This window comes from Sarcophilus harrisii, chromosome 2 (assembly GCF_902635505.1).
Source record: "Sarcophilus harrisii chromosome 2, mSarHar1.11, whole genome shotgun sequence".
NCBI classification, from domain to species: Eukaryota; Metazoa; Chordata; class Mammalia; order Dasyuromorphia; family Dasyuridae; genus Sarcophilus; species Sarcophilus harrisii.
Genome location: NC_045427.1, coordinates 411,442,856 through 411,451,391, shown reverse-complemented (window position 1 = coordinate 411,451,391; position 8,536 = coordinate 411,442,856). Strand labels below are relative to the sequence as shown.

Sequence of the window (8,536 nt, the reverse complement as noted above, 5' to 3'; positions counted from 1 at the left end):
AGAGAGAGAGAGTAGTTTGAACCTCCAGTTTCATCAACATAAAAATATCCAGCATGGAAATTACCTCTGATGATGGACAACAGCAATTTCTCTGTAACTTTTATCACTAACAAGTTAATGACATTAAGACATTAAAAGCTAATATGTGTCTGAGTAAGAATTTGAATATAGGACTTCTTGACTCCAAGGTCCACCCTTTACTCACTGTGATTCTTATTAAAAGATGGTACTTACTGATGTATTGCCCATTCACTTTATTCTGTAAGGTTTTTTTTTTTTTTTTATGGGATACACATTTGCCACAGTTTAATCATAATTTGATCCCAATGTATTCTACTAAAATCTTCATAGTATGATTTGTCTCTTTGCAATAGGATCGACAATTTATATTATTTATTTCTTGTATTTTGTGCCTTTGAGTTTAAACATCTGACTTCATGGGTTCATGGTCTTTTCTTGCATTTTGTCTCCTGTAAGTAAGAGTCTTTTTCCTGTATTTCATTTTTCACCCTCTGTGGTATCAACTAAGTAGATATATGTGAGCAATTTTCTCTTTCTATCACCATTTTCTATTTGAAGCTCTGTTGATCAGATTTGCCAAGCTCCATGAAAACACATTTTTTCCCAGATTCTCATCATATATATTCCAGCTGTATCTAAGAACCCATCAAGCCTATATACTTGATGATTCAAACCTGGGCATTTGCATGGGATTCTGTTCATTGGTAGAGAAAATGATTACTTGACTTTTCAAACCAGTGAGTTGAGTAGAACTTGGCATAGGAGAGATTATTCTTCTTCCTTTCATCTTCCATAATGTATACTTGTGGTTCCAGGTTCTCTCTGGAAAAACAAAGAGAGAGACTGAGGAAAAAATCTCAGGAAGAACATGATGTGAAGAGCTGTCACACTAGAGACTTCAAGAAATTTTCCCTTAGTGGTTCTTTCTATTTCTCTTCTCTTGACCTCTCTTGTCTTCTGTTCTTTCCCTACTTTCTCTTTTCTCTTCTTTTCTCCTCGCCTCTTCCCTTCTCCTCTCCAATCCTTTTCTCCCTCCCTCCCTACTCCCTTCTCTCTTTCTTTTTCTCCCCACTCTCCCCACAGAGTGAGTTCATTTATTTAAAATTAACATTTAAGTTCAATTACTCTATATATAGCATGTTATGTATATTCTAATCCATGAAACTTCTCTGGTTTCTGTTTGCTACATGCTTATTCAATACAATAGTTTTATGTAATTCAATACAATAGTTTTATGTAATTAGTCTTTGGTAGGAAGAGAATTAAAACTTTGGGACATTTTCCCCATTTAGAGATATATAGGAACCTAGAAAAGCAGCCCAAATCTAACATTCCCTCCCCCTTTAGGGAGGGGCAGATAAACAATATTCTATCCTAATTTCCCCCATAAGTGGAGATCAAGCAACTTGATCCCAATCTCCTGGTCACTTCTGGCAACTAGCTCTTCTTTGGACAGAGTTAGGCAAAATACCAGAGAGACTTATTCATTCCTCCCTGTGAGCCTACTTTATACAGACCCATTTATATATAAATGGGCAATATATACACACGTCTTATACTTGTATGTAAAGTTGCAGTCCAAAAACTCAAATCATGTTCTCTTACTATAGGGGTGTTCTAGAGCCAGCTCAAATTGGCTCTGTTTATATTTTTAGTGTGAGCATTTATCCCATGGAATAGGCAAAGACTACAAACCAGGGCTTGATGTATTATTTTGTTGTCTAGACCTAAGAAAATAATGAGGAAAATGTTAACAATGCAAATTGAACTGAAAAATATATTTTATATTTACTAGTACATTACTGTAGTCATCACCTTTTTAAAGTCAATCTTACTGAATAACTTTTTTTTTTCCTTCAATAAGCAAAAGTGATGAAAACAGTCAGTCAACAAACATTTTTAAGGGGTTACTATGAGCCAGGCACTATGGTAAACACTGAGGATACAAAAAAAAAAAAAAAAAAAAAAAAAAAAAAAAAAAAAAAAAAAAAAGGCAAAAATAAACCCTGTCCTCAGAAGGCTTACATTCTAATGGGAGAAACAACCAATAAGCACACACATGAAAATACAAAGTATTTGAAGTAACTATTTTTTTTTTTGTCTTTGTAACCAGTTTTTGGCACAATATCTAACACAGAGGAGGTACTTAATAAAAACTAAACCTTCAAAGAAGGGTAAGACCTTTCACAGAAAGTAACATTTAAAGGCATTCTCTTCTCTTGAATATTAGAGGTAGGGACAGTTAGGATACAAAATGATGGGCATAGAAAATGATTTCAAGAACAAAGTCAAGATAGTTGGTTTGTAGTATAAAGTTTAAGGAGGGGAGTAAAATTTAAGAAGCCTCAAAAGGAAATAAAAGGCCAAGTTAGGAAGAACTTTAAAGGATAAAAAGAGAATTTTATCTTTGATCTTAAAATTAATAGGGAGTCCCTGTAGTTTATTGAGTGGTGAGGTTCTGATATGACCAGAACAACATTTTAACATAATCCCTTTAGCAGCTGAGTGGATTTTGGATTGCAGAGAGGAAAGAGTGAATGCAGGGAGACCCCTTAAAAGACTATCTATTTAGAGCAACAATTCAGGTGAAATGTGATGAAGTTTCACCTAACAGTGTTTTTGTGAGTGGAGATAAGGAAACATATATCAGAGATGATGTGGAGATAAAAAAAAAAATTATGGTGGAAAGCATCATTTCTGCCTTCAAGGTTTTCTGTTTCTTATCTAGGACTTTAATAGAAATGTTTTGTGGTTTCTTTCTTGTGATATTATGTATTCCCACAGAAATCACTATAGCTGGATACAGGCCTCCATTTTGACTAGTCTCAGAAAGTGCTTAATAATGTACAGGATATATATTTTTAAAAGACACTAGGAAAAAAAATGAAAACAAGAAAAAAAAAAGTCCCCAGAAAAAAACGACAAATGAGCAGGATCGCTTAGAAAGTTATATTTTGAACTTATTATAAATATAAAAAGAAAAGTAAGGTCTATGGAATATAAATTTATAGTTCCACATATAAGGTCCAGAATGCTTATTTTATTTAGCATTTGCCTAGTTTATAATATAATTAAATTTTATTTAAATCCCTCAGCAAATTCCTCTATTGCTAACTTCTTTCTATCTTCTCACATTTCTACTTTATTTGAATAAAGAAAAAAAAAAAGATGCATGTCTCCCTTTGAACCAAAGAAGGAACATGATCATCAGCACTGTAAAGTAGAAAGATTGGAGTCAAAGATCCTACTTTTAATATTCAGTATCTTGTGACCTTAGAGAAATAATTTTATCTCCTTGGGCCTCAGGTTACAAAATTTATAAATTGAAAGTATTGGATTAGATAACTTTTAAGGTCCCTTCCCACATCACATATGGGACTTTGTGAATGGTTCTCTAAAAAAAGGTTCTGAATTTAGTTTAAGTGGACATGGGATTAAATCCTGCAATTTATTATCTAAGGCAGATCATAATATTTCCAGTTCTTACTTTCTTCATTTGCAAACTTATATTGTAAAGTTGAAGATCCTACCTAGCTTTAATCTATTATTCTAAGCCAACTACTAATCATCATGGTAAGTGAATTCTTTCTCTGGGACTTAGTTGATCACCCTGAGTGAGTGACTTGTTTCAGGCTTGGGATAAGAAATTCATTATTTGAGTTATCTAAATTGCTACTTTCTCTTAAGGCAATGTGATTCATGCTCACAGGAAGAAGGTGAGGAGTTAACCCAGCCTTGCTGATAGATTGAAAGTATGTATCAGCAACCAAACATTTCCATTAATACCCCCCCACCCACACCCACACACACACACATACATACTCTTATCCATTTCACAGCCAGCATGCTAGGGTTCATTTGTTCCTTTGCCCTTAATGGATTTCTAGTAGCTTTATGTATCCATATTATCTTCAACTAGCAAATATAGGCCTCTAAAGACCCTGTTATCATAGGGAAAAAAAATTGAGGATAGAATGTACATATATTGTTGCATAGAAGCCAAATGGTAGATTCAAGGTAACTTTAGAGGGAAAGATACTATGAATGAAAAGACCAGGAAAGGACTTCTCAGAAGCTGACACTTGAGTGGAGTTTTAAGAGAAAGAAGTCTAGCTAATCTGCCCTATAGGCATAACCATGAATGTATAAGGAAAGTTATGAATATCCTTTTCTTCAATCACTCAAGAAGTATAGGAATTATGGTTGACATTGGTTGAAGACACACCCACAAGGATGAAATTACAATTCCTAAAATGTTAGATATTTTATTAAACTATAATGTACTCAATTTTTTTTTAGTAAAACTCCAGTTAGTTTCCAAAGGCATAGAATATTATGTTTACCTGAAAGAGCATAAAAATTTTATCCATGTTAATGTGCTATAGTGGAAAGATTGCTGTATTTGGAATAACAACACCTAGGTTCAAATCCCGACTTTGCCATTGGCCAAATATGGGATGCTAGAGAAATCTCTTAACTTCTCCAGTCTCAGTTTCCTCATTTATAAAATGTAGGTGGGGATACTCTCTAAGATCCTGTCCACCTCAGAATCTGATACCCTACAACCTATAATCCCAGGTCTTTTTTATTTATGACCAAAACAAACAAACAAATTCAGCATCTGGGGGCCAATGGTGATGAAACCAATGATGACAACGATAATGATTATGTTATATAGATAGATAAAGCATTTATTAAATGCTTACTACATTCCAGATATTGTGCTAAGTGTCAAGGTAATAAATATAAGCAAACAAGATATCATCTGCATTCAAAGAATTTACTTTTTAATGGGAAAAAAATAACACAAAGAAAAGCTAGAAGAGGAGAGAGGAATGAAAGGGTAAAAATGGATAGAATGTAAAAACATGATGAGAAAATCATAGGAAGCTGTGGTGAGGTCTGGTTCCCAGAATTATTAGACAAAAGCCTCACTTATCAGTCAAAGGTAGTCAATATAGAATCCAAATTTCCAAATGGATTGGAGAATGGGGCATGGAAAGAAGATTCAGAAAGTGACAAGCCTTTCTAAATCTAAGTAGCCTGATCTTCAGATGACAGCATTACCATCTCAGGGTCCACATTCAAAGCCTTTCTAGTGAGTAGGATCTATCAGAATTTGTTATCTACTGGCAAGAATGAATGAATTATTTCAAAGCATTTATTAATTAATGGCTATTCTATGCTAATATTGAGTTTAAAAAGTGAGATTATCCCTCTTCTCAAGAAGCTTACTTTCTATAGGGAAGCACATTTTTAGTACATATGTGTATATAGATTTTGTATATAAATATTATATATATATGACTTTAGTAGACTAATATGTGTCTATAATTTATAAATAAAAATGTTGGGTATATATACAAAAAAATTCATACATTGGGTACACAATTTTTTAAAAAAAACTGGAAACCATTGCTATAGAGAGAGATACACATCCAAAGGAATGAATCTCTAAAGGATAGAGTTTCAGGATATCTGATTCTAGGCAATCAGGATGCTTTTTAATGGGATCTGATAAGTTTCTCAAATGTAATCCTGTACATACCCAACTTATATTGATTCTCTTCACTGAGACTGTCTTTTCCCTCATTTCTAAAATATGTAGAGAATTGACTCAAATTTATCAGAATACAAGTCATTCTCTAATTGAAAAATAGTCAAAGGTTATGAACAGACAATTTTCAGATGAAGAAATTAAAGCTATTTCTAGTCATTTGAAAAAAATGCTTTAAATCACTTTTGATTAGAGAAATGCAAATTAAGACAACTCTGAAGTACCACTATACACCTCTTGGTTTGACTAACATGAATATATGTATAGTGAATATAATGATAAATTTTGGAGAGAATCTGGGAAAATTGGGAAACTAATATATTGTTGGTAGAATTGTGAACTGATCCAACCATTCTGGACAGCAATATGGAACAAATGCCCAAAGAGCTGTCAAATTGTGCATATCTTTTGATCCAACAGTGTCTCTACTGGGTCTATATCCCAAAGTTATCATAAATAAAGAAAAAGGATTCACAAGTGAAAAATGTTTGTAGCAGCTCTTTTTGTAGTGTCAAGGAATTGGAATCTGAGCGGCTGCCCATCAGTGGGTCTGTGGTTGAATAAGTTATACTATATTAATGTAATATAATGTTATTGTTCTATAAGAAATGATCAGCAGGCTGATTTCAGAAAGGCTTGGAGAGACTTTCATGAACTGATGTTGAGTAAAATGATTAGAACCAAGAGAATATTGTACAAAGCAACAATAAGATTATGTGATGATCAACTGTGATGGACTTGGCTCTTTTCAACAATGAGATGAATCAGGCCAATTTCAATAGGTTTGTGATTGAGTCATCTGCATTCAGAGAGAGGACTGGGAGGACTGAATGTGGATCACAACATATTTTCACTTTTTTGTTGTAGTTTTGTCTTTTTTCTCATTTTCCCCTTTTTGATCTGATTTTTCTTGTGCAGCATGATAAATGTGGAAATAAGTTTAAAAGAATGGCACATGTTTAACCTATATTGGATTACTTGTTGTGTAGGGGAGGGAGGGAGAAAAGTTTGGGACATAAGGTTTTGCAAGGGTGAATGTTAAGTATTATCTTTACATATATTTTGAAAATAAAAAAGTATCATTAATATTTTAAGTAAAATTAATAAAATTGTCTTTTGCTAAGTGGAATACCAAGATTGATAACCAAAAGGTATATTTTGGATTGGGAAATCACAAGGAATCAGGAACTGTCATGCCTTTTCTATGAGCTACAATAACAAGACTGATTTGAAAGCTATTCCAAAGCTGGGAAGGTGGGGCAGGTATCAGAGAGCATGTTATGATTAGAGTATGTAGACAGGTTTTATGGCAATAAAATGACTGAGGTGAACTGTGATCCTAGTTGGGGTTGACAATATACCTGAAACCTCAAATTTGACTTCCATCAAGATAATGCATTTGAGAAAGACTTTAGAAGAAGATATTATACACAGTAGGTGCAAATTATGCTTCTTGACAAAGGATGAATTTTTTATTTTTTTTGTAGGCAGCAGAGCAAATTTTAAAAAACTGCTTCTGAGGTTTTCTGATTTAACATTACGTGTGGGGAAACATTAAACACAAGAACATTTATCAGGAAACACTGAAACTTCTTTGTAACATGCCCCAGAGGACTTGGAAAATGTTACAAGCATGTGTTGCTACTCTAATAAAACACTCTCCATTTCACTTAATCAGCTGTTTTTGGTCTTTACAAAATCCATATTATTTCAGACTTTGCTTCTTCACCCTCAATAAATCCTTGCCATCCTTTTCTTGCTGATTTCAAAGATTTCTCAATTCAAGGGTCCCTGTCAATGAAAATGTAATATGTCCATCTCTGCTTCTCATAATTGACATATGTTAGACTTTAGAAAAAATGGCCCAGGGTATCAAAGAGCTGGGCAAAGTCACAGTGAGTAAGTGTTCACTGATGTGTTGTTGCTACTGTGTGTTGTTACTTTGGTTTCATAAATGATCTCTACCAAGCATGCTGTAGCCTCAACAATGTGCTGACTTTTCCAGTATATAATGGAAAAGGATCATATATAAGAGTTGGACTTTGAAGGTCATCTAGTTCAAGCTTCTCATTTTACAAAGGAGCAAATTGAGGCTGAAAGAAATAAAGTGACTTTTTTTCAAAATCACACAAGCAATGTCAGAGGTGATTGACATTATTTCACCTAACAAGATAATTTTGGTAAAGAGAATCAATATTATATATGAGTTGGTTAGGTAGTGATAATATTTGAGAAACTCATTAAATTCCCCTAAAAAAGTATCCCACTCCCCCAACCTGATTGCCTAGAGTCAAAGATTCTGAAGCTCTTGCCTTCAGAGGTTCATTCATTTGGATATACATCTCTACATCTCCTTCTCCAGAACAATGGTCTCCATTTTTTTTTTTAATAGCCTTTTATTTACAGGATATATGCATGGGTAACTTTACAGCATTAACAATTGCCAAACCTCTTGTTCCAATTTTTCACCTCTTACCCCCCCCCACCCCCTCCCCTAGATGGCAGGATGACCAGTAGATGTTAAATATATTAAAATATAAATTAGATACACAATAAGTATACATGAATGGTCTCCATTTTTTAAAAAAAATTCACCTCATCTATGAATTTTTTTTCATGTATCCTAACATTTGTTTATAAATTATGTGCATTATATAACCTATACAAAAAATAAACTTTTAAAAATATGAGATAAAGAGGAAATAGTATTTGATTACAGAAACAATAGCAAGCCACCAAACCCGTGTTTTAGAGAAATCACTTTGCCAACTTTTTGGAAGATGTAATAGAATTAGGAAGAAACTTGAGCAAGAGACCAATTAGGAGGTTAGAAGAGACAAGAGAAAAGATTTCAGATACATTATAAAACTAGAAAAAAATAGGAATTTGCATAATGGGATATGTAATATAAATGAAAGTGAGGAGTCAAGAATGATACCATGCTTTTGACCCTAGGTG

At 33.5% G+C, this 8,536-nt stretch overlaps 1 long non-coding RNA gene across 1 annotated transcript in view; it reads right to left on the bottom strand.

The window, feature by feature from the left end:
* Nucleotides 1-244: 244 nt before the first annotated feature.
* LOC116421677 overlaps nucleotides 245-8,536 on the bottom strand; it is a 93,467-nt gene continuing 85,175 nt past the window's right edge. Inside the window, exon 2 of the long non-coding RNA XR_004232161.1 lies at nucleotides 245-843. This is a non-coding gene — a long non-coding RNA (uncharacterized LOC116421677). The remainder of the gene's footprint in view (nucleotides 844-8,536) is intronic.